We start from the raw sequence: 26,770 nt of genomic DNA, 5'->3' as shown, positions 1-26,770 counted from the left end.
AAAACTATCAACTTGCATTGCCAAGTAAGTGTTGCAGCACCCTCATTAAAGCATGAGATTAGGCCTACATTTAAAATATGGCCTAGTCTTTGTCTTGTTCAGGTAAAATGTTTACCAGTTTTGTAAATAGGAGGATTTACCTAAAATGTATTCAACTAATATATACCATAAGTGACTCATGAGCAATTAAAATGTGTCATCCATCATGGTCGTGACTCGTGAAACATTCAATATGGCCGTTGCTCTGTCTGTGACTTCAGCACCATGGACAGCATCACCGCATTCAGATTCGAGAGAGTTCTCCGCAGAAGGCAGTTGTACAATTTCATTGCATGACATTGCCAAACAAGTCACGTTTTCACTTCCGCAATGTCCTCCAGAAGTTATTTAGAATACTAATCCCCAGGAGGTCCAGCCATGCTAGCCTCTCCTAGCAGGGAAATTGAGCCTATAATGCTATTTTTCTCAAAATGACTGGCAATTGACTACATATACATTCTGATAGTTCAGCTGGATGCTTTTGACATTAATTAGGCTTGCTTAGCCTCAGGACCAAACTTCCCTTCACTTCGTCGTCCTACCTACTGTACGTTTTTAAATGGCGTGTTTTGGAAAGTGAGTAGAGGGAGGGACGGTAATTCTCGTGTGTGAGAATCTAGTGCGAGCCCATCAGTTGCGCTGAGTAGCGCGAGCAGAGCGGCGCTGTAGAGAAGCGCGTTCACAGAGAGAAGGGGATAAAGAGAGAGAGAGAGATTGAGCCATTCCGGGGACAGAGAAAGAGAGCGCTGCACTGGTAATAACCTTCTTATCACCTTACCATCATCATCACGAGTATCTACTGGATGTACTAAAACCAAACGGTGTTTTGCTGTATATGAGACTTTATTTGGGATTTTTGAGATATTATTTGAACCTTTTTACGGTAATGAAGGTAAGAATAGCTGGGTTTTTTTGTATTTCAAAAATATTAATATTCTGTTCTTTATTTTACTGAGTGTAACCGGTAAAACGACTCATGTATTCTACAACAGTTTCGGGTTTATTTTCACATCTTCAAAAGGTTGTATTTGGACGAGGCGATACAGTGATGCACATACATTTTGCGTCGGCCAGTTTTGGGGATATTTTAGACTGATGTGGAATTCTAGGACCGCTGGACGATTTTTTTGGAGGAGAACTCTCCTTATCAACAAACAAAGTAAGTAACTTATATGGCGTTTGAAACAAGCAATTTGTGGATAAGGTCAAGGCATAATTATTAGGATATAAATATAGCTCGTCGTGTTGAGGAGGGAAACGCAAGCACGGCAAAGTTTCAGTTCATTTAACGGCTGTATAAATGCGCTCACACATTGCTCCGAACATTCTGGGACTAGTCATCTGAATATTAGAACGAGGTAAGCGTCACAATATGAACTATCACCACGAATGCATAAAGTTGTAATTACACAATGTTCCAGTAAACGAAGGAACGAACCCAAATCCTGTAACAAATCCTTGTTGGTCACATCGTGCAGACTGCCCTCGTGCCTGGAGCAGAAATTGAGCGCGAGGAGGAGAGAGCATCACGAAGTAGGCTACCTTCGCTCTCTGTTGATATAGTCTTTATCGGAGCCCTATCGTTGAAAATGTATTTTGAATGATTTGAATAGTTGATGTAGGTTTATTGCAGCTGATATAGTCTAACAATTCTACATGACTTCAGTTGATGAAGATCAATGTTCTGGTAAACGCGGGCATGTGGCCGGGCCCTCTGAGTTGGCTGTTCTTTGTAAGGATTCAAATTAGTATTTCAAGGACAACCCTTCAAATGTAGATTAAGGCATACGGTCAGAGGTAGCCTATAGGCCTATATTCAAATCGAAGTATCTAAACCCTATGAGAGTAAAACATATGACCAATTAATTCATTAATCACATTATTTTCTATAGGTAATGACAGAAAACTGCAAAGCTGAAAAGTGTGTTTGACCTGTTAAGCATTTCGAAGCAGCAGCGTGTATGTTAAAGTCTTGCGGAATTTGATGTCATATTAAACCGTACCCCCCCAACGAGTCCCCCTCAATGAGACAGAATCTCTGTGCTGAGTGAATGTGACAGATAGGGAACGCAGGTGGAGGGCAGATAGTTCAGCTCACAGTGTGAAATACGTTACCCCCGACCAACAGACACATGAACCTTCACCTGTTCCGTCAAATAAATGTCACACCAACCCCCCTCATAGATTTAACTCAAAATAAAGTTTACAACCACACCTTAGTGCTGAGCTATTAACCAAAATGTCAGTTATTTTTTGTTTTAAACAACTAATTATCTTATAATTAAATTAGTTGAATTCCGTTTTTATTTTTAAAATGTTTATGTGAGCTCAAGAGTGTCACAGAATGAGTCATAATACCCATAAAACCTAGAGGTCAACAGGGAAATCGTTCCAATCAGGGAAATGGTTCCAATCGTTTTTCCTTCATTCATTTTTCCCATAGGGGATTTTAGAAACACTTAAAATAAGGGCTGTGTTTTGTGTACTGTATTCTTACCCTGGCGTGAGGTTTTGATAACCATGTAAATCTCTATAGGACAAGGTGACTTTCATCAATATATTCACCTGTATTTACCCCCAAAATGAAATGCTAATTAGGCTATTATAAAGAACTACACGTTTTTTTATTTATTTAACCTTTATTTAACTAGGCAAGTCAGTTAAGAACAAAGTCTTATCTACAATGACGGCCTACCTCGGCCAAACCCTAACCTGGACGAAGCTGGGCCAATTGTGCCCAGCAATATGGGACTCCCAATGGTGGAAAAACGATTGGAACCATTTCCCTGTTTGACCGCTAGGTTTTATGGGTATTATGACAACTCCACTATGGAGTTCTATGGGCAGATTGCTCTGCAGTTTATCTAGAGATAAATCAGATAATGCCCAAACTGTAGAATGTAGTAGGGATTTGTCATTTCCAACAGGCCAGTGTTCTACATAGTTTAGTGCAGAAAACATAATTAACTACAATGACCACAATCCATTGCGCAGCTACATCATCTGATCTGTTTTTTTTACACCTGCTATGAATGCGTGATAAAAAGAGGGGATTCGCGAGGGTTCTCTACCTGAAAATACATGATCTAAGTGATTGGTTGTTGGTATTCAGCAGTCATAACAGTAGACCTTATTTTCTTTTAAATACTAAAGTAGTGATTTTTGTCCGACAGTAGATCTATAGACATGAGATGACTTGGAATGAAACAATAGTCATCAAATGAAACAAGTGTAACATCACACAACTGGTATTAAAGTAATGTGAATATATGATGGTTAATAAACAGTGATGGACAGTCACTACCACCATGGGACTTTACTTGTTTTATTATGTGTTGATACGGCATTCAACCACCATGTTGCATTTAATGTTTAAAAAAAAACCTTGATCATTTTTTTCATAATCCAACCGAAACCAACTCAAGAAAAGCACTAAATGGTTCCACACTACCACGAATAGCATGGTGTATTGCTTTATGTGGATATCGACTGGGCCACTTCAGCATGCTTTTGTGGCACTGTTGATGCCACACAGTGCTTACAGGCCAGTAGGTCGAGGGTTCGCCAACCACCACAGATGGGCTCACTCTCCCTGCCCATTTCAGTACACTACGATCAGAGCAATCATCAACTGGGGGATATCAGATTTAACATTTTTATGCCATATTTATAATTAAATAAAATAGTTTGACAAGTTTCTGTGCCAACGCACACACAACTAATAATCAAAGCATAACAACTTTGGGCACTTCAATATCATGGTTTGCGTTTGACACCACAATCAATAGACAATCTCGACAAACAGAAAATACATACCTCGCTACCTTGCAGGCCTACTCATTATCAAAGGATTGGCTTGACAATCAGCAAACCTTATGCTGTTGAATGGCCGCTGCACAGTTTGGATTGATTGATTTTATTTATCAGTAATAAAAATCTATACATACAGTCCCTTCAGAAAGTATTCAAACCCCTTGGCTTTTAATACAATTTGTTATAGTATAGCCTTATTCAAACATTTATTGAAATACATTTTCCTCATCTACACACAATACCACATAATGACAAAGCACAAAAAGTTGAAATCTTTGCTATTTTATAATTTTTTAAATTTTTAAATTAGACATTTACTTAAGAATTCAGACCCTTTACTCAGTACTTTGTAGAATTACCTTTGGCAGCGATTACAGCATCAAGTGTTTTGGGGTATTACACTACAAGCTTGACACATCTGTATTTGGGGAGTTTCTCCCATTCTTCTCTGCAGATCCTCTCAAGCCAGGTTGGATGGGGAGCGTTGCTGCACAACTATTTTCAGGTATTTCCAGAGATGTACGTTCGGGTTAAATTCGGGCTCTGGCTGGGCCACTCAAGGACATTCAGAGACTACTCCTGCGTTGTCTTGACTGTGTGCTTAGGGTCATTATCCTGTTGGAAGGTGAATCTTTGCCCTAGTCTGAGGTCCTGAGCGCTCTGGAGCAGGTTTTCATCTCTGTACTTTGCTCTGTTCATCATTGCCTTGATCCTGACTAGTCTCCCAGTCCCTGCCCCTGAAAAACATCCCCACAGCATGATTCTGCCACCACCATGCTTCACCGTAGGGATGGTGCCAGGCTTCTGCAGATTTTAAGCTTGGCATTTAGGCCAAAGTGTTCAATCTTGGTTTCATCAGACCAGAGAACCTTCAATGCTGCAGACATGTTTTGGTACCCTTCCCCAGATCTGTGCCTCGACACAATCCTGTCTCTGAGCTCTACGGACAATTCCTTCGACCTCATGGCATGGTTTCTTCTCTGACATGCACTGTCAACTGTGGGACCTTATATAGACAGGTGTGTGCCTTTCCAAAGACAGGTGTGTGCATCTCCAATCAATTGGATCAAGTTGTAGAAACATCTCAAGGATGATGAATTTAAGCAGGATGCAACTGAGTTCATTTTCAAGTCTCATAGCAAAGGGATTGAATGTTTATTATTTTTATTATTTTTAATAAATTTGCAAACATTTCTAAAAACCTGTTTTTGCTTAGTCATTATGAGTTATTGTGTATAGATTGCTGGGGAATAGTTTTCTTCATAAATCCGTTTTAGAATATGTCTGTAACGTAACAAAATGTGGAAAAAGTCAATGGTTCTGAATTCTTTCCCAAAACACTGTAAGGGATTTATTTCCATTGTGCTCCCTATGAATTAATATGTAGTGCATATAAAAACGACTTCCCATATACCAAATAAAAATGACAAGCTAAATGGGTTTCCACCTCATTTGCAACTCTAGGCCTACTGTTGAGTTTGCCACAAAAAAAAATGTTGCGTAGGTATAGGTAATGTGCCCACTCTGGTATTGGTATGTGCTCTCTAGTCAACAGCTCACAGATACAGTGGGGGTATATTCTACCACATGATGAGATTATGGACACAAGTGGACAAGATATTTTTTGGGGACAAATGGCTGCCAAACATCAATCATGTCACCAGAATAAGACCCTTAATATTTATCATCAAGCTCATCACCCTGTGAAGTTCATCTTTACTGATTTCATCTGCACCCTAATATTCCGCATGCTTTCCCATGATGTCATGACATTTTTTATCTGACATGTACTTTACCCACTTAAAAAGGTTGGATGGAAACCTGAAACGCTGGCATGCCTAGAGAAGAAACGCTGGCATGCCTAGAGAAGAAACGCTGGCATGCCTAGAGAAGAAATGCTGGCATGCCTAGAGAAGAAACGCTGGCATGCCTAGAGAAGAAATGCTGGCATGCCTAGAGAAGAAACGCTGGCATGCCTAGAGAAGAAATGCTGGCATGCCTAGAGAAGAAACGCTGGCATGCCTAGAGAAGAAATGCTGGCATGCTTAGAGAAGAAATGCTGGCATGCCTAGAGAAGAAATGCTGGCACGCCTAGAGAAGAAATGCTGGCATGCCTAGAGAAGAAATGCTGGCACGCCTAGAGAAGACTTGAAGTAGCCTAATCAGATCTGTAACATCGACACAGGGAGTCGGGAAGCAGGTGCAGTTAGTGAGTTTAATATGAACAAACATAGAAATATACAAAAGAGAAACGTTGGACAAGGAAACATAACCAATACTGTCTGATAACTGATAACAAAAGAGTGCTATATAAAGGGTAAGTAATCAGGGAGTAATTATGTCCAGGCTGGACTGATGATGAGACTCAGGTGTGCGTAAAGATGCCATTACCGGTGTTAGTACACCAGCGACGTTGAGCGCCGGAGAGGGGGAGCGGGGGTAGACGTGACAGTACCCGACGCACGGCTCCAGACACAGGATGACGCCAGCCAGGAGGACAGCCCGGGAGCAAGGAGCGCACCAGTCCGGACGACAAAGGTGGAATTCTCAGATGCTGTTGGGATCTAGAATGTCGTCTACCTGAACCCAGCACTGTTGCTGTGAACCGTGTCCCTCCCAGTCCACCAGGTACTGGAACCAACTACCATGACGTCAGGAGACCAGAAGTGATCTGACGGCATAGGCGGGGCTTCCCTCGATGTCCAAGAGAGGCAGAGGGGTGTCATGGGGGACAACATCAGCCAGGGGACCAGGAACCACTGGCCTGATGGGGGAAACATGAAAAGATGGTGATATCCGGTGGTTTGTCGGGGGTTTTAATCTGTAAGTTACCTCGTTGACCCTCCGGATGACCTTGAACAGCCCCACAAACAGGGGACTCAGCTTCTTACAGGGCAGGCGGAGTGGGAGGTTCCTGGTAGAGAGATCACCAGGATGCAACACGGGAGCATCATCGCGGTGGTTATGCGCCTGCTCTCTCTGACGGTGGACGGTGCACTGGAGTCTCATGTGGGCATCGTTCCATACCTCTTCTGCGCACTTGAACACTCGTCCACTGCATGAGCTTCGTTCTGGCTCAGAGTCCACAGAGCCAGGTCCGGCTGATAACCCAGAACACACTGGAAGAGAGTCAGCCGAGTGCAGGAGTGTTGCAATGAATTCTGGGCGTATTCACCCCAAGGAATGAATCGGGACCACTCCCTCTGCCGTTCCTGGCAGTGACTTCTCAAAAACCTCCCCAGCTACAGGTTCATCCTCTCCACCTGCCTGTTAGATTGAGGCCGGTACCCGGAAGGGAGGCTTACCGTGACACCCAGCTGTCCATACACAAGTTGTGAATTGGGGACCACAATCTGAGACGATATCCTCTGGAAGGCCAAAGTGCTGAAATACCTGCTAGAACCGTGCCTCAGCGACCAGGAGAGCGGTAGGGAGACCAGAGAGAGGGATGAAACAGTATGATTGAGAATCTGTCTACAAGCATCAGAGGGGAGATTAGTGATGAAAGCAATGGACAAATGAGACCAGGGATGCTGAGGCACTGGAATGTGAAGGAGTTTTTCTGCTGGTGCATGCCGGGGAGATCTAGATTGAGTATATAGTGAACATGAGTTGACATAGTGTGCAGAGTCCTGCTCCAAAGTGGGCCACCAGTATTTCTCAGAAAGGGATTGATTGGTGGCATTGCTGACCTGGGTGGACTGCTGGATGGGCTGGGTTGCTGGCTCTGTAACGTCGACACAGGGAGTCGGGAAGCAGGGGAACTTAGTGAGTTTAATATGAACCTACATAGACCGATGCAAAACAAGAGAACCGTCTGACAAGGAAACATAACCAATACTGGCTGATAACTGATAACAAAAGAGTGCTATATAAAAGGGTAAGTAATCAGGGAGTAATGAAGAACAGGTGTGACTAATGATGCGATGCAGGTGTGCGTAAAGATGAGTTGCCATTACCAGTGGTTAGTAAACCGGGATGTTGGGCACCGGAGAGAGGGAGTAGACATGACAGGTTATGACATTGTGACTGGTTGTGTTGATGGCACACATAAAAGGTCATACATTTTAAAAGTTAAATTATAAATATTTTGGCTATAGAACAAGGAATAGCCACTCAGATTGTAGAGGAGGCAGAGTGCGAAACTGGGCTTGCTGGCAGCGTATGTGGCCACACTATTATAGGACGACTTGGGAGAATGATGATCTGCAACAGCCAGCTCATCTCAATATCAGAAGTAAAAATGCAGCCAGACTGGCCTGCTACTGTGCCTTTCTAGACCTTACAAACTGCCCAGAGTAGTCCCACATCTGATCCAAATGGAATTATTAAACATTCAAATCGCAGGTCTTTTGCACCATTATTTCAATGACATTTTCACTGCGTCCTAGAGTAGAAATTTGTACTCCCTTGAAAACCATAATGCAATTATTCATTGCATTGTTGTGTTAGGTTGTAGGCTTGTCTAGGTAGGATAATTATATTGTCCCTGAACAAGATTAATAGGGGAGCATTTTTAGTTGCGTGTCTCATGTTTAAATGTGTTTTTCATGCCATGAACCGGCCTCTCAGCTGCTTATCAGCTATTCCTATTTGTTCTTGTGGATTCATATTGAAAATTGATGCTGCTTGGAATGCTTTTATGCGTGGTATGATTGCTAGTTAGTCTACTGCAGACCTGGACAAACAATCCACTATTGTCTCTATGAATGGTGGAGAGGGCAGAATAGATAGTTAGACTGGCAGACTATATTGACCTGTAGTATAGTAAATGAAAGCGTAGTGCATAAGGGAAGTACCAGAACACCTTGATATAGGGGAGGTGAATGTAAAAATAGTATTACATTTGTCTATGATGGAACAAAATTATATATTAAAACGTGCAAAAGAGTGAATGTAAACCAGTGAAAAAACGCACCACACTCCCCTCTGCCCAATAAAAAATACAACCCTCCCCAAAGTAAAAAAAATAAAGAAAAAGGTTTTACAACCCTCCAATATTTTAGTCTCAAATGTAGATCTGTCTACAGAAATTAGATGGAAATCTGACTACACCAGTAGAGGCTGCTAAGGGGAGAATAGCTCATAATAACATCTGGAACTGAGCCAATGGAATGGCATCAAACCACGTTTTTTATGTATTTGATAGCATTCCACTGGTACCACTCTAGCCATTAAAACGAGCCCGTCCTCCCCAATTAAGGTGCCACCAACCTCCTGTGGACTATGCCTATATTTCATGTGTGTAGCCTATAATTGAGTCGTTGAATATGTAGCCTAATATAAGGCATATCACATAAAACATACTCGATCTGTTTTAACAGCAATTACAGGCCTAACATGGACAAAAAAATCTGAATATATTATAATGGAGTCCTTGAATATGTTATATAACCCCTGAAACATTGTTTTAATTCAAGAGATGGACACTCGATCCCATAGTATTGTGCTCCCAATAACTCATCCTGATTGACGGAAGCAGGTCTAGAGATAGGCAGCATGGGCCATTTTCATAGAGAGACTAGCTGGATATCAGGTTTCATGGAACCATGGCCCCTCACTACCACTTCTGAATGACAACCTGTGTACCTTATTAGCTGATACTAGGTTTGCTTCCCCATAGGCCCTGGTCAAATGTAGTGCGCTATGTAGGGAATATGGTGCCTTCTGGAGGATGCACATTAAGCCTTCTGCATCTATATATCTCTCACTCTGGGGCAATAACATGGACATACTGTATATCAATTTGTTACAGGTCAATACACCCTTCCAGGCCCTTTGACCCCTCTCTTATCTCTAGATGAATTTAACTTTAGATAGTGGTAGTTAGCATGACTTCTCAATAACAACGCTAACTAGTACCTTATCAGCTAATACTACAGGTCTGTATCTTACATTTGAGTCATTTAGCAGACGCTCTTAATTTTCACATAGTTGACTCGGGGATTCAAACCGGCAAACTTTCCATTACTGGCCCGATGTTACTGGGCCCAACGCGCTTAACCACTAGACTGCCTGCCTCCTCACAGTGGAGCAATAGCGTTGACAGTACATACCAATGGGTCACTAAGCCTTCCCAGGCCCTGTAACCTCTCTCTAGACCTACTATCCCCAGAAGGAAACACCTTTAGACAGGTCCAGAGAGCAGAGCAGACTCATCAATGATGGGTGCCAATGCCTGCGTCCCAAATGGCACCCTATTCCCTATAGAGTGCACTACTTTTGACCAAAGCTCTGGTCAAAAGTAGTTTACTGCGTAGGGAATAGGGTGCCATTAGGGACGCAGACCAATAGAGAGCAGGCCCAGGATGGTGGTTGAGGCATTGTCAATGATAGCCACCACATTGTATTAGCATTAGAGAGTATCGGTGCCCAGAAGTCAACAGAAGGCTTACTGCTCTCTGCAAATAGATTAACTTTTCAGAACAGGCAGGTGGTTAAAGAGCCTATTGTGTGTCAGCATATGTTGCTCTGGTAACACCATGATTGGACTCGGCATTTGTCTGGGGCTGAAGAGACCATGGACAGAGACCACACAATGACAAGGGCAGCAGGCTCGATGAGTACACACGTTGGCCTACTAATGTATGTAGAAGGATATAAGGCTTACCTGACTGACAAGGAATGAATAATCTTTTGTATTGCTCTTTTGAGCTCATGAAAGAGAACAAGATAAATGTTTGGTTAGACTTATGCCTTTTAATTGGATGGTTAATAAAGGCCTCCTGTCGTGTTTAGGTCACTTGTAGGTTAATGAGTTCCCTTTCAGCCAGTCAACTTCGGTATAACATCCTATTGGGGCATCACACTCTCACGACTTCGGTACAACATCCTATTGGGGCATCACACTCTCACGACTTCGGTACAACATCCTATTGGGGCATCACACTCTCACGACTTCGGTACAACATCCTATTGGGGCATCACACTCTCACGACTTCGGTACAACATCCTATTGGGGCATCACACTCTCACGACTTCGGTTGAGGAATTTACAATCACGCCTGACAAGGCCAAAACACGGCCTCGCTGGAAGCCCTGCCTTCCACAGGTGTTAAGCTTGAGGATCAGATTAATTCCTTCAATTATTCCGCTCCTTACCTCGGTGTGAACAGGAACGATTCACGCTACTAAATCAAACAGTTGGAACATGAGAATGTATTGTGCCAACTAAGCTGTCCTTTAGTGGTAGTTGGTTAGATGGTGCTCACACACTGGTAATTGCAGTAGTAGTAAAATCACTGTGGAAGCCAATCCCCCCAAAAAGGGTGTATTGTGTTGTGATAATTGTGTTGTTTGCTCTATAACCTGTTGGTTCATATGCCTAGACACCGTGATCCTGTATGTAGGCCTAAGGCCAAGACCATAAGAAGACACAGTGACAGAACACGTTCAACCACACATTTGTTTCATTACAAAACCAGAGAGCAACATCTGTCCAGTGAAGTCCACAAAACATATTGCATGTAACAGACAGTTACATGACCTACAGCATGGTCAAACAAGGTGTCATGACTGGCCTGTGAGGATCAGGTCTACAGAGATATCTCTCTCTGAAAGAGGTATGGCGGTGGGTGGTTTTATGACATCATCGCAAATTATAAGGCAAATTATAAGGCATTTATAAGGCAAATTATCTCCTTTCTGGAGAGATAAACTCCTTTCTGGTCTTTAATGTGAGAGATCGGAATGTCTGTGTGCCCTGTGAAGAGTCTACTACCCAAAATTACAGAACATCAAATAAATAGACTTTGGGACAATATATTTCATCTTTCGAATGGGTGGGAATAATTATGTCTATTTTATGATGTCATTGAAAGTTAAATGAAGACGTTATAATGAAAAACATTGGAACTTGCAGAGTTTATGATGTTTACATCCTTCACTTTGTGTAGAACATTTCCAGATTAAAGAGAATGTTTTTGTGACGGTGAGGCTGTGATTTTAGTTGACTAACGAGATCATAGTAAATTGTGATACCTTGCCTTGTAACTAGCTACGCCCCAGGGAACCCAGGGAGTGTGTCATAAAGACGGAAACACCACCTATCTACCCTAGGGTATAAACATGTGAGTTAAGAATTTACATATCAGAATAGAGGGCCATGCGCTGCAGCCAGGGTCCACAATTAGTGGATGACCCCAAAATGCAATACGAGGTTGAAGGGGACAAATTAACCTCTTAGCAATCAATGCTACATTTGAGTACTGTATCTAAGAAGGTGAATTCAAGCAGGACCACCCGGTTATTCTCTTCAAGTCACCGGTTGTCTACACAGCCCTCCTACCCACGCTGGGAGCATCGACACGGCTGATTAGCCTCCTCAGAAGTTCATTCTCACAGAAATATTGCAAGGAAACAGACAACTAAGAGAAGGGAAATTGTGACATCTTGTGGACAATCAGAGACTTACACCCGATAACGAAGGAGACGGCCATCGAAAGAACAAGGCCGTACCTATCCCACTAAGCGGAACTCGGTCCACGAAGACATACCCAATGGAAACCTTCAACACGTAAATACATGCATTACAATTCTTACCCATAAGAGCGGCAGTTCGGGGCAGGGTGTTTGGGCTAAACTAAGCATAGTTTACAAATGCATCCAGGTGTTGCTTTTCTCTCTTGCATTTCTTTCTCTCTCTCTCTCTCTCTCTCTCTCTCTTTAAATCTCCATCTTGTGTAACACGTGTCATATTGTGTTGGTCCGCTAGGGACCTGTTGTCATTGTATTAAGTTCTAATCAATAACTGCAACTGTGTGTGTGTGTGTGTCTCTCTTATGTTATCATTTAGCTTATCAGTAAATAAATAATGAACTAAATTTGTGTGATACGAAATGATTAGTGAGACCCGGGTTTGTGTAAATTATTTATTTACATTTTACCCCCCTTTTCTCTCCAATTTCGTGATATCCAATTGTTAGTAATTACTATCTGGTCTCAAAGGTCGAAAGCCATGCATCCTCTGAAACACAATCCAACCAAGCCGCACTGCTTCTTAACACAGCGCGCCTCCAACCGCACCAATGTGTCGGAGGAAACACCGTGCACCTAGCTACCTTCGATAGCGCGCACTGCGCCCGGCCCGCCACAGGAGTCGCTGGTGCGCGTTGAGACAAGGATATCCCTACCGGCCAAACCCTCTAACCCGGACGATGCTAGGCCAATTGTGCGTCCCCTCACGGACCTCCCTTTTGCGGCCGGCTGCGAGGGGATTGTGTAAATTTAAATGACTATGGGATGTTCCGAATGAGACTGATTTGAGGAAATTATTGACTGCTATAAGGAACTGGCACTCCAAAAGGTCCCAGACACATCACAAATGTTATTTTTGTTCGATAATGTCCTTCTTTATATCAATAACAACTCAGTTTAGCTGGCGCGCTTCAGTCAATAATCCATTCAGTTTCCCTCCATCAAAATGCATACAAAATTAATCCCAAACGTTACTAATAAACTTTTCCAAATCAAATTTATTTATATAGCCCTTCGTATATGCTGTAAAGGAAACCCAGCCTAAAACCCAGCCTAAAACCCCAAACAGCAAGCAATGCAGGTGTAGAAGCACAGTGGCTAGGAAAAACTCCCTAGAAAGGCCAAAACCTAGGAAGAAACCTAGAGAGGAACCAGGCTATGTGGGGTGGCCAGTCCTCTTCTGGCTGTGCCAGGTGGAGATTATAACAGAACATGGCCAAGATGTTCAAATGTTCATAAATGACCATCATGGTCCAATAATAATAAGGCAGAATAGTTGAAACTGGAGCAGCAGCACGGCCAGATGGACTGGGGACAGCAAGGAGTCATCATGTCAGGTAGTCCTGAGGCATGGTCCTAGGGCTCAGGTCCTCCGAGAGAGAGAAAGAAAGAGAGAAGGAGAGAATTAGAGAACACACACTTAGATTCACACAGGACACCGAATAGGACAGGAGAAGTACTCCAGATATAACAAACTGACCCTAGCCCCCCGACACATAAACTACTGCAGCAAAAATACTGGAGGCTGATACAGGAGGGGCCAGGAGACACTGTGGCCCCATCCGAGGACATCCCTGGACAGGGCCAAACAGGAAGGATATAACCCCACCCACTTTGCCAAAGCACAGCCCCCACACCACTAGAGGGATATCTCCAACCACCAACTTACCATCCTGAGACAAGGCCAACAATTGCCCACAAAGATCTCCGCCATGGCACAACCCAAGGGGGAGGGGGGCCCAGACAGGATGATCACATTAGTGACTCAACCCACTCTGGTGATGCACCCCTCCCTGGGACGGTATGAGAGAGCCCCAGTAAGCCAGTGACTCAGCCCCTGTAATAGGGTTAGAGGCAGAGAATCCCAGTGGAAAGAGGGGAACCGGCCAGGCAGAGACAGCAAGGGCGGTTTGTTGCTCCTGAGCCTTTCCGTTCACCTTCCCACTCCTGGGCCAGACTACACTCAATCATATGACCCACTGAAGAGATGAGTCTTCAGTAAAGACTTAAAGGTTGAGACCGAGTTTGCGTCTCTGACATGGGTAGGCAGACCATTCCATAAAAATTGAGCTCTATAGGAGAAAGCCCTGCCTCCAGCTGTTTGTTTAAAAATTCTAGGGACAATTAGGAGGCCTGCGTCTTGTGACCGTAGCGTACGTGTAGGTATGTACGGCAGGACCAAATCGTAGAGATAGTAGGTGGGAGCAAGCCCATGTAATGCCTTGTAGGTTAGCAGTAAAACCTTGAAATCAGCCCCAAACAAGTCAAACAATGTTTATAATCAAACCTTAGGTACCCTAATATGTAAATAAACAAACAAAATTTAAGACGGAGAATCGTCATTGTCTTTACCGGAGAAAAATATCAAAGAAGGCGCTCTCTTCCACGCGTTTGGAAACACTACAGCCAAAATGGGAGCCACCTAGAAAAACAACAACAGCAAATTTTTCCAAAAACCAGCATGAAACTCTTTTTAAAGACTGATGATATCTAGTGGAAGCCCTATGAACTGCAATCTGGGAGGATTTTGCCTTATAATTAAAGTGAATTCCATTGAAAACAGTGGTAGGCTGAATTTTATTTTTTTGAGATGGTTTGTCCTCGGGGTTTCGCCCGACATATCCATTCTATTATACTCACAAACATAATTCAGAGTGTTTTCAATCCAAATATACCAATTGAATGCATATCCTAGCTTCTGGGCCTCCGTAACAGGCAGTTTACTTTGGGCACGCTTTTCATCTGGACGTGAAAATAATGCCCCCTCCCAAGAGAGGTTAAACAAACTTTTCCCGGGGTGCCCCAGTTTACTGAGTTAATTGTTATATTAACTCAGTAATAATAAACATAGTAAATTATTAGATAAATAGCATGTTATCGCATTAACAATTGCAACGTCACGACAAAGGTCATGTTTCTGACATTTTCAAACTATTAAGCAACTTTTGATTTAGAACCATGGAGTGCTACTGCAAATCACAAAGAAAACAGGAGCTGCTTCCTCTATTCCAGCACCATTTCAACTTCAAAATTTCAACATCATCTAATCACCTAAATATTTTCTCCAATCAATGCCAGCTAAATATGATGTGGCTGTCCATGGTACTGATTTCTGTGTTTGTGTGTGTGTGTGTTTTGTATTTTTGTATTTTCTCTGTAAATGTTTTGGGGAAGCCTGGCTTCCTTTGGCATCCATGAATACTGGGACATTGTGTGCTGAAGTTTGTATGGCTCTCATAACCTTCCCAATCACAAACAATTAGTTATTCCTCAAAATGCTTGGCCTGGCTATAGCAATAAATAAGATGGCTGACGTGACTGAAACAACAAAGTCTAACAAGCCAGGTTTGGGTTCGTGCCCTAATTTTTTCATTTTTCATTTCACCTTTATTTAACCAGGTAAGGCAGTTGAGGAAAAAGTTATAATTTGCAACTGCGACCTGGCCAAGATTAAGCAAAGCAGTTCGACACATACAACAAAACAGAGTTACACATGGAATAAACAAACATACAATCGATAATACAGTAGAAAAATCTATATACAGCATGTAGGATAAGAGAGGTAAGTCAATAAATAGGCCATGGTGGCAAATGAATTACAATATAACAATTAAACACTGGAATGGTAGAATATGCAGAAGATGAATGTGCAAGTTGAGATGCTGGGGTGCAAAGGAGCAAGATATATAAATAAATACAGTATGGGGATGAGGTTGATTGGATGGGCTGTTTACAGATGAGCTATGTACTGTACAGGTGCAGTGATCTGTGAGCTGCTCTGACAGCTGGTGCTTAAAGCTAGTAAGGGAGGTAAGAGTCTCCAGCTTCAGAGATGTTTGCAGTTTGTTCCAGTCATTGGCAGCAGAGAACTGGAAGGAGAGGCGACCAAAGGAAGAATTGGCTTTGGGGGTGACCAGAGAGATATACCTGCTGGAGCGCGTGCTACGGGTGGATGCTGCTATGGTGACCAGTGAGCTGAGATAAGGCGGGGCTTTACCTTGCAGAGACTTGTAGATGACCTGGAGCTAGTGGGTTTGGCGACGAGTATGAAGCGATGGGGCTTTGGTGACAAAACAGATGGCACTGTGATAGACTGTATCCAATTTGTTGAGTAGAGTGCTGGAGGCTATTTTGTAAATAACATTGCCAAAGTCTAGGATCGGTAGGATGGTCAGTTTTACGAGGGTATGTTTGGTAGCATGAGAGAAGGACGCTTTGTTGCAAAATTGGAAGCCGATTCTAGATTTAATTTTGGATTGGAGACGTTTAACACAGTTTCTAACGAAGGGCCAGATGTATACAGAATGGTGTCGTCTGCATAGAGGTGGATCAAATAATCACCAGCAGCAAGAGCGACATCATTGATATATACAGAGAAGAGAGTCGACCCGAGATTTGAGCCCTGTGGCACCCCCATAGAGACTGGCAGTGGTCCGGACAACAGGCCCTCCGATTTGACATACTTAACTCTATCAGATAAGTTGTTGGTGAACCAAGCGAGGCAATCATTTGAGAAACCAAGGCTGTTGAGTCTGCCAATAAGAATTTTGTGATTGACAGAGTCGAAAGCCTTAGCCAGGTCGATGAATACGGCTGCACAGGAATGTCTTTTATCGATGACGGTTATGATATCGTTTAGGACCTTGAGCGTGGCTGATGTGCAACCATGACCAGCTCTGAAAACAGATTGCATAGCGCAGAAGGTACGGTGAGATAATGCTTTAAAATATACTCACGTTTGTTGTCTTGTATGTCTCGGCTTGGTGTGTAAAGGACGTCACGCTGCTTGCTTAGCGAGTACCACTTCCTCCCAATTCAGCCCATACCTTGCGTAGAACTCAGTACCACTGCCTCACAAACACACTTGACCGCCCTCAAGCGAATTAACGGATCACCTCAAAAGCTAGCTTATGAAGGAACGCAAGCAAGACACTACAGGCTGAGGAATAAGTTTCACACAACCCAATGTGCTACATTCACCCCTCAAACTTATTCAACAACGACCGCAGCACAACAGCATATCCAGGTCATGGCATAACTGTAAAGGACATCACACCTGGGACGAACTCTGGCTTGGAATAGCACTGCTTGCCTCTCTTCACAGAAGGGTCTGGGTCCCACCTTGGTGATCCAGTCCTAAGCAGACTTTTGAGACCAGGCTAGCTAACAAGCGCTGCATAGCATGCTAGCCTGGTTAGCTAACCCACTAAGGCAAGAATCCTACTACTCGCTATTCCTGCCTCCCCATGGTGGAGTTGCTTGGGTAGCTCTCTTGTTTAGTGTACATAGCGTTCAATCGCTTGGTTATTGTAAGTCGCTCTGGATAAGAGCGTCTGCTAAATGACTTAAATGACTTAAATGTTATTCTTAACGGACCATGCTGCGGTCAAAGAGGCTAGCCTAGCTTAGACTAATGAGCCTCCTGGCTAATTCCGGCTACCATGTATAACTTCCAGTGAATGACGCTTACTAGCATTCTCCCGGGCATTGGCAACCTATTCCTATTTTCAATTCCTGGAGTTGGAGGGAGTAAAGGAAGCACGGGTTGCATGCTCCTTCGATGAGGAAGTAGACCCCGAGCAGCTGCGCCGCTCCACACAAACATAACTGTGATGCCAGTGCCCTGCTTTTTGTCATGGCAAACGGGGCACTATGTCAGCCTTTGCCTGACACCTCTGTGCCTATAAGTGACTTGGTCTTGGGATATCCAGTTATGTAACCAGCTTTTTGTCTGTTTCACTAATCCAGCTCTAAGCAACTTCTTCCCCAATGGATCTCTGTGGCTATCTCATTTAGCAGCAAGGGGCAAGGGCTACCTAGCCCCACCAGGGGTCTGGCAGTGTCTTGGGCGTTGTTTTAAGGGTTGACTATAGGAGATATTTGTGCTGCAGCAATTTGGTCATCACCATATGCTGTCTGCTCTTAGTGTGCTTACAGCTGGGACAGGGGAAATTCACTAATCAGTGCGCCAAGTGCGCAATACTCAGACTGCTGCTTCTGGCGGGGTCAGGTCTGAGTGGTCTGCCATGGGTTGTTTCATTTAGTATCCGTTATGTTGCAATGAATTTGACTGACTGAAAGGGAACATAACATTATGTCTATAACTACTGTTCCCTGAAGGAGGGAAATGAGGTACAAAACCTGTTTGGCCCCGCGCCGCCGGATCCTGGGCTTAAGTGCTCGGATTCATTCCTTCAATTTATCACCTGTGGAATGCGGGACTTCCAGAGAGTCACAGATTTCATTGACCTTGTCAGGCATAATTGTAGATCCTTCAACTGAAGTCACGAGAGTACGACTCCCCATAGTATGCTGTGCCTCGTTTCCCTCCTACATGGAACAGTAGTTATAATCAATCCTAATGTAAAAAACAAATTCTGACCACGTGGTATTTTGTTTTTGGGCCAGGTCACATGGTCATGAAAAACTCTGGGCTCTAGTATTTGGTCCTATGCTGCTTGCTAAAGCATGCATACACATGCACAAGGCAAAATTATAGGTGTTTCTTAAAATGCATATTACCACGCTCCGAGCACACAAATTGGAGGACAGGAGAGTCGGCGTCCAAATCAAAGTATGGTAAACGCACCACATAGGGCACTTCCCGAATGTGTACTCCGTTTGTACATGTTTTAAAGCATGCATCGATGCTTCAACGGAAAGTATGCACAGAAATATGCCGCAAACATGTATAAAATTATTAAAATGTCCTTAAATTTCTTTAAATTATTTGAGCTGAAGCGAGAGAAAATAAATTCTGACTTCAGAATTAAATGTTGCTGAATAACATCTCATATGTTGCCTGAATAAAAATATTTTATCTTGATAATTTAAGTAATATATGCTGTGTTAATCTTGTCATGTTTACCTGCCTACAATACACACTGTAGAGTTCCTTGATCGCAAGCCCATACATAGTAAGTCAATAGGGCTAACTGGCTAGCTAGCTAACCACAAAGAATTCGTAACTAGCTACTAATGAAAAAATTACATTTACCTTGCATAACATCAGTTATAGGTCCATTTTGCCTGTTTAACTAACTGGCTACCTGGATTATTACGATTCACATATATTGAATTGTAATATTCACATAGTTGTAAGTATTGTGTATATTTTGTTTTGTGTTTATTGTTGCCATTGTCCTGGCTGGAAGAAGGTTCAGTGAATGGGAGGTGCAGCGTGAGGCAATACAGTAGGGGAGTGAAAGTGCTTCTCAAATGTAATGTTTTATGTGTTCTCTACACTCGTCCTCACAAGAACGTGCTCAAGAGAACGTCCTCAGAGAATGCACTTGAAACATGAGTGTGTGGAGCACGGTAGTATGCATATTGAGAAACACCTAGAGTGTATTAATATTAGCATATTCATAAACATTCCCTGCACCAATGGGAGCTACCTCATCAAGTGGGTAGCATCCATAACATCTTCATGAATAGCTGTTTATGATGGTAATCCCCTGAAGATATGGGAATGAAAGGGAATATGGTGCAGCTGGATAATTAGTATGTTTTATCAGGCTGCAGAAGGTCCTTAGGGAAACAGTGAGTGGTTAGCTACAATGCATTTGGATCAAATAAAATCCTCATCAATCTATTCCCAAAACCCCATAATGACAAAGCAAAAACAGATTTTTTTTTAAATGTTGCAAATATAAGTAAAAACAAAAATACCATATTTGCATAAGTATTCAAACCCTTTGCTATGAGACCCTTTGCTATGAGACCCTTTGCTATGAGACCCTTTGCTATGAGACCCTTTGAGAATTGAGCTCAGGTGCATTCTGTATGTTCAGGTTCATTGGAGTATCTGTCTATAGGACCACTGTAACGACGTTCGTCTGTTGAATGAAGAAAGTCGGACCGAAATGCAGCGTGTAGGTTACTCATGACTTTAATGAACAGAATAGCGGTACATGAAATAACTGAAATACAAAAACAACAGAACGAAACGTGAAACTAATTACAGCCTATCTGGTGACTACAACACAGACAGGAACAAACACCCACAAAATACAAAGCGAACTCAGGCTACCTAAATATGGTTCCCAATCAGAGACAACGACAAGCACCTGACTCTGATTGAAAATCGCCTCAGGCAGCCAAGCCTAACAACACCCCTAATCAGCCGCGATCCCAAAATATACAAACCCCAGTACGAATACAACATATAAACCCATGTCACACCCTGGCCTACCCAAACATATAACAAAAATAAAAAATACAATGACCAAGGCGTCACAACCACATTAAGCCAGACACTTCACAGAGCTGGGCTGTACAGAAGAGTGGCCAGAAAAAAGACATTGCTTGAAGAAAAAAGTAAGCAAACATGTTTGGTGTTTACCAAAAGGCATGTGGGAGACTCCCCAAACATATGGAAGAAGGTACTCTGGTCAGATGAGACTAAAAATTGAGCTTTTTGGCCATCAAGGAAAACCCTATGTCTGGCCCAAACCCAACACCTCTCATCACCCCGAGAACAGTGAAGCATGGTGGGGCAGTATCATGCTGTGGAGATGTTTTTCATCAGCGGGGACTGGGAAAATGGTCAGAATGAAAGGAATGATGGTTGGCACTAAATACAGGGAAATTCTTGAGGGAAAGTTGTTTTAGTGTTCCAGAGATTTGAGACTGGGACCGAGGTTCACCTTCCAGCAGGAAAATGACCCTAAGTCTACTGCTAAAGCAACAATCGAGTGGTTTAAGGGGAAACATTTAAATGTCTTGGAATGGCCTAGTCAAATCCCAGACCTCAATTCAATTGAGAATCTGTAGTATGACTTATAGATTCCTGTACACCAGCGGAATCCATCCAACTTGAAGGACCTGGATCAGTTTTGCCTTAAAGAATGGGCAAAAATCCCAGTGGCTAGATGTGCTAAGCTTATAGAGACATACCCCAAGCCGTAATTGCTGCAACAGGTGGCTCTACAAAGTATTGCCTTTGGGGGGGTGAATAGCTATGCATGCTGAAGTTTTCCGTTTTTTTGTGTTATCTCTTGTTTGCTTCACAATAAAAAAGATTTAGCATCTTCAAAGTGGTAGGCATGGTGTGTAAATCAAATGATACAACCCCCCAAAAATCCATTTTATTTCCAGTTTGTAAGGCAACAAAATAGGAAAAATGCCAAATTGGCTGAATACTTTTGCATGCCACTGTACATTCCTGAATGCACTGTCTACACAATTCCAGAGCTACAATGATGGTACAGGCTACAAAACAGTTCCACCTCACCTCACAGTACTACAGTCATGAGTAGGAAATAGTAGGATTGAGAAAGAGACAGATTTGATTATTATTCTTCATAATTGTGACTCCATTAGCTCAACTTACTGTGTGAGTCATTAGGAAAGGCACATATTGATTTATTTGGTAGCACTTTACATCATAGCACATAAGAAAGTGTTAACATCATGGTAAAAGTATGGTAACCAGAAATATTGCTTATCTTTCATAATATTTCAATACTGACTGAGACACGTCAATTCAAGCTTTCAAAACTCAGAGTTAAAGGCATCTGAAATACCAAAGATATCTTCAGTTAATATTTAATTTGTAAGACACATCCAGAATTGTAAAAATGCTCATTAATAATCTTTAATTGATGTTAATATTGGTTACTTAAAGCTATTTAATGACCACGGAGATGTTATCAAATCAGCATTTTTAACAAACTAGGCTTCAGCTCTCCTCAGCTCAGTTGATTGCAGGACATAAGTCGGTTAAGACATCTATTTTGTGCATGACACAAGTCATTATTTCAACAATTTACGGACAGATTATTTCACTTATATTTTACTTTATCACAATTCCAGTGGGTCAGACGTTTACATTCACTAAGTTGACTGTGCCTTTAAACAGCTTGGAAAATTACAGAAAATGATGTCATGGCCTTGGAGGTGTACCTGTGGATGTATTTCAAGGCCTACCTTCAAACTCCGTGCCTCTTTGCTTTGTATCATGGGAAAATCAAAAGAAATCAGCCAAGACCTCAGAAAAAAAATTGTAGACCTCCACAAGTCTGGTTCATCCTTGGGAGCAATTTCCAAATGCCTGAAGGTACCACGTTCATCTGTACAAACAATAGTATAAACACAATGGGACCATGCAGCCGTCATACCGCTCAGGAAGGAGACGCGTTCTGTCTCCTAGAGATGAACGTACGTTGGTGTGAAAAGTGCAAATCAATCCCAGGAACAACAGGAAAGGACCTTGTGAAGATGCTGGAGGAAACGGGTACAAAAGTATCTATATCCACAGTAAAACAAGTTCTATATCGACATAACCTGAAAGGTCGCATAGCAAGGAAGAAGCCACTGCTCCAAAACCACCATAAAAATGCCAGACTACGGTTTGCAACTGCACATGAGGACAAAGATCTTACTTTTTGGAGAAATGTCCTCTGTTCCATCAAAAATAGAACTGTTTGGCCGTAATGACCATCGTTATGTTTGGAGGTAAACGGGGAGGCTTGCAAGCCGAAGAACACCATCCCAACCGTGAATCACAGGGGTGGCAGTATCCTGTGTGGGGGTGCTTGCTGCAGGAGGGACTGGTGCACTTCACAAAATCGATGGCTTCATGAGGAATGAAAATTAGGTGTAGATATGGAAGCAACATCTAAAGACATTAATCAGGAAGTTAAAGCTTGGTCCCAAATGGGTCTTCCAAATGGACAATGACCCCAAGCAAACTTCCAAAGTTGTGGCAAAATGGCTTAAGGACAACAAAGTCAAGGTATTGGATTGGCCATCACAAAGCCCTGACCTCAATCCTATAAAAAATTAGTGGGCAGAACTAAAAAGCGTGTGCGAGCAAGGAGGCCTACAAACCTGACTCAGTTACAGGAGGAATGGGCCACAATCCACCAAATTTATTGTGCGAAGCTTGTGGAAATCTATCTGAAACATTTGACCCAAGTTAAACAATTTAACCTCTTCAGTCTACCCTCTACTTTTTCGAACATTCTGTTAAAAATCGCGCAACATTTCAGCGCCCTGCTACTCATGTCAGGAATATAGTATATGCATATGATTAGTATGTGTGGATAGAAAACACTCAGACGTTTATAAAACTGGTTAAATCACGGCTGTGACTATAACAGAACGTGCGTTTCATTGGAAAGTGCAGGAAAATCTGATCACTGAAAGTGGAAAAATATATCCATCTGCCGCTTCAACCCATTGTTATGGGCGAAAGACATTAAATATGGCTGAGGTTGCAGTACCTACAGCTTCCACACGATGTCAACAGTCTTGTCATTTGCCTAGGATTTGTTTCTTGGTCAAACGAACAAGAGACAGCCCATTTCTTCCGGTCTCAGACCGGATATTTTAGTTGAGGAATACACGGACAGTATTTCAAGACATTTACATTTACATTTAAGTCATTTAGCAGACGCTCTTATCCAGAGCGACTTACAAATTGGTGCATTCACCTTATGACATCCAGTGGGACAGTCACTTTACAATAGTGCATCTAAATCTTTTAAGGGGGGGAGGAGGGGGGGTGAGAAGGATTACTTTATCCTATCCTAGGTATTCCTTAAAGAGGTGGGGTTTCAGGTGTCTCCGGAAGGTGGTGATTGACTCCGCTGTCCTGGCGTCGTGAGGGAGTTTGTTCCACCATTGGGGAGCCAGAGCAGCGAACAGTTTTGACTGGGCTGAGCGGGAACTGTACTTCCTCAGTGGTAGGGAGGCGAGCAGGCCAGAGGTGGATGAACGCAGTGCCCTTATTTGGGTGTAGGGCCTGATCAGAGCCTGGAGGTACTGAGGTGCCGTTCCCCTCACAGCTCCGTAGGCAAGCACCATGGTCTAATTAGCATAGTCGGCGCTACCCAACCAGGCTCCAAGACAACGTGCTGTAGGACGTTGGTACCCAACCAGGCTCCAAGAAAATGTGCTGTAGGACGTTGGTACCCAACCAGGCTCCAAGACAACGTGCTGTAGGACGTTGGTACCCAACCAGGCTCCAAGACAATGTGCTGTAGGACGTTGGTACCCAACCAGGCTCCAAGACAATGTGCTGTAGGACGTTGGTACCCAACCAGGCTCCAAGACAACGTGCTGTAGGACGTTGGTACCCAACCAGGCTCCAAGACAACGTGCTGTAGGACGTTGGTACCCAACCAGGCTCCAAGACAACGTGCTGTAGGACGTTGGTACCCAACCAGGCTCCAAGACAATGTGCTGTAGGACGTTGGTACCCAACCAGGCTCCAAGACAACGTGCTGTAGGACGTTGGTACCCAGCCAGGCGCTAATGCTTCTCTCTCTCCTCACTGAATGAATGACACATGGATAAAAGAGTAATAATTATGCACCTTCACCATTTCATTTAAAATAGGCTAACAGAATGGTACAGAGGGTGAAGAGGTTGATTGAATTTAGAACGACAACTGTGTAATGATTAGTTTGTGTTATGCCTTTTTATCAGCAGCGATGTAATTTGACCGTACACTTAAGTGGGTTGATGCAATTCTCTTTTACGTATTACTTTGTAAAAATAAGCTGTTATGGGACTGTTTAATTTACTTTAACTCTATAACTAATCAAATGCATTGTCAGGGAAATGAAAACATGCTGTGTGTTGCAGTAGGCCTTTAGAATAATGCAAAACATATCCTTGACTCGATCCAAATTGATGAGAGGGAAACAAACAATGCGAGTCAGCCTGCACAGCCGGCCCATTGAATCTACACCTTCAACTGTACCCAAACTAATTTCGCAATTTCATGAGTTACAAGATTATATTAACTATAGACAAGATTAAAGACTATAGACAAGATTAAATAAAAAATTTGATTAGTGACAATATTAGGCATATCAGTTGTCAAATTGTACATGAAGAGATGGGCGCATCTTGTACATGACAGACGCAGGGAAAGGAACATTGCTTTATCAAATCCTCCTTCAGTCCCATGCAGGTAAAACATTCATGATTTCTATATGCATTCTGAAAGAGCATATTCTGCTGTTTCTATGACACTTTGTCTAACAAATTAAACAATTAAAGAGGTGCAGCTCTTTTTCCAAATTGCACTTTTTGCAAGAATATCGTGCTGTCCATACATTCAGCTCATGACCACTCCACTGTCTGTGCATTCAACTCATGACCACTCCCCTGTCCGTGCATTCTGCTCATGACCACTCCACTGTCTGTGCATTCAGCTCATGACCACTCCACTGTCCATGCATTCTGCTCATGACCACTCCACTGTCTGTACATTCAGCTCATGACCACTCCACTGTCTGTGCATTCAGCTCATGACCACTCCACTGTCTGTGCATTCAGCTCATGACCACTCCCCTGTCCATGCATTCTGCTCATGACCACTCCCCTGTCCATGCATTCTGCTCATGACCACTCCCCTGTCCATGCATTCTGCTCATGACCACTCCACTGTCTGTGCATTCAGCTCATGACCACTTCACTGTCTGTGCATTCTGCTCATGACCACTCCACTGTCTGTGCATTCAACTCATGACCACTCCCCTGTCCATGCATTCAGCTCATGACCACTCCCCTGTCCATGCATTCTGCTCATGACCACTCCCCTGTCCATGCATTCTGCTCATGACCACTCCCCTGTCCATGCATTCAGCTCATGACCACTCCCCTGTCCATGCATTCTGCTCATGACCACTCCTCTGTCCATGCATTCAGCACATGGCCACTCCACTGTCCATGCATTCAGCACATGGCCACTCCCCTGTCCATGCATTCAGCACATGGCCACTCCACTGTCCATGCATTCAGCACATGGCCACTCCCCTGTCCATGCATTCAGCACATGGCCACTCCCCTGTCCATGCATTCAGCACATGACCACTCCCCTGTCCATGCATTCAGCACATGGCCACTCCCCTGTCCATGCATTCAGCACATGGCCACTCCCCTGTCCATGCATTCAGCACATGACCACTCCACTGTCCATGCATTCAGCACATGGCCACTCGTGCAGCAGCATTGCTCTGGCTACTATAAGGAAACACTAGTACTGCAATAAACCTAATTTGATATATGCTGTTCTGTTGTATATAAGCTAAAAGGACAAACTTTTGGTTAATACTTGCTGAATGGCTTTCCATATTTGTTGAAAGATGAAACCAGGCCAGCGGGTGAGCGGCTGTCTGAGACTGTGGGTTTGAGATTCCTGGAGCCTTACATGGGCAAAGGTGGAAATGTGACCATGGAACACTTTGTCACATCAATATCCCTGGCAGACAAGTTGATTGCAAAGAAGACTAGCCTGCTGGGAACAGTGAACCGATAAAAGGCAGGAGCTGCCCCCCTCTGCACAGAACAACATACCAGCGGAGCTGTACTCCACATCAGTGATGGAGAGTGGTCAGCGACACTCACGGTGTACAGATGGAAAATAAATATGAGTGTTTGCATCCTCAGCACCATAAATCCCACTGGATCTGATATGTAAGCTTCG

At 43.2% G+C, this 26,770-nt stretch overlaps 1 protein-coding gene across 1 annotated transcript in view; it reads left to right on the top strand.

Moving 5' to 3' along the window:
• The first annotated feature begins 769 nt into the window (after positions 1 to 769).
• Positions 770 to 26,770, top strand: part of LOC123995391 (neurexin-3-like) — an 834,015-nt gene continuing 808,014 nt past the window's right edge. The window contains exons 1-2 of the mRNA XM_046298964.1: positions 770 to 931; positions 1,061 to 1,198. The gene's annotated coding sequence lies outside the window, so the exon portion shown is untranslated. The remainder of the gene's footprint in view (positions 932 to 1,060; positions 1,199 to 26,770) is intronic.

The sequence above is a fragment of the Oncorhynchus gorbuscha genome, linkage group LG14 (genome assembly GCF_021184085.1).
Source record: "Oncorhynchus gorbuscha isolate QuinsamMale2020 ecotype Even-year linkage group LG14, OgorEven_v1.0, whole genome shotgun sequence".
Lineage (NCBI taxonomy): Eukaryota > Metazoa > Chordata > Actinopteri > Salmoniformes > Salmonidae > Oncorhynchus > Oncorhynchus gorbuscha.
Note: the sequence above shows the minus strand (reverse complement) of the source record. Positions and strands in the feature narration are given on the sequence as shown.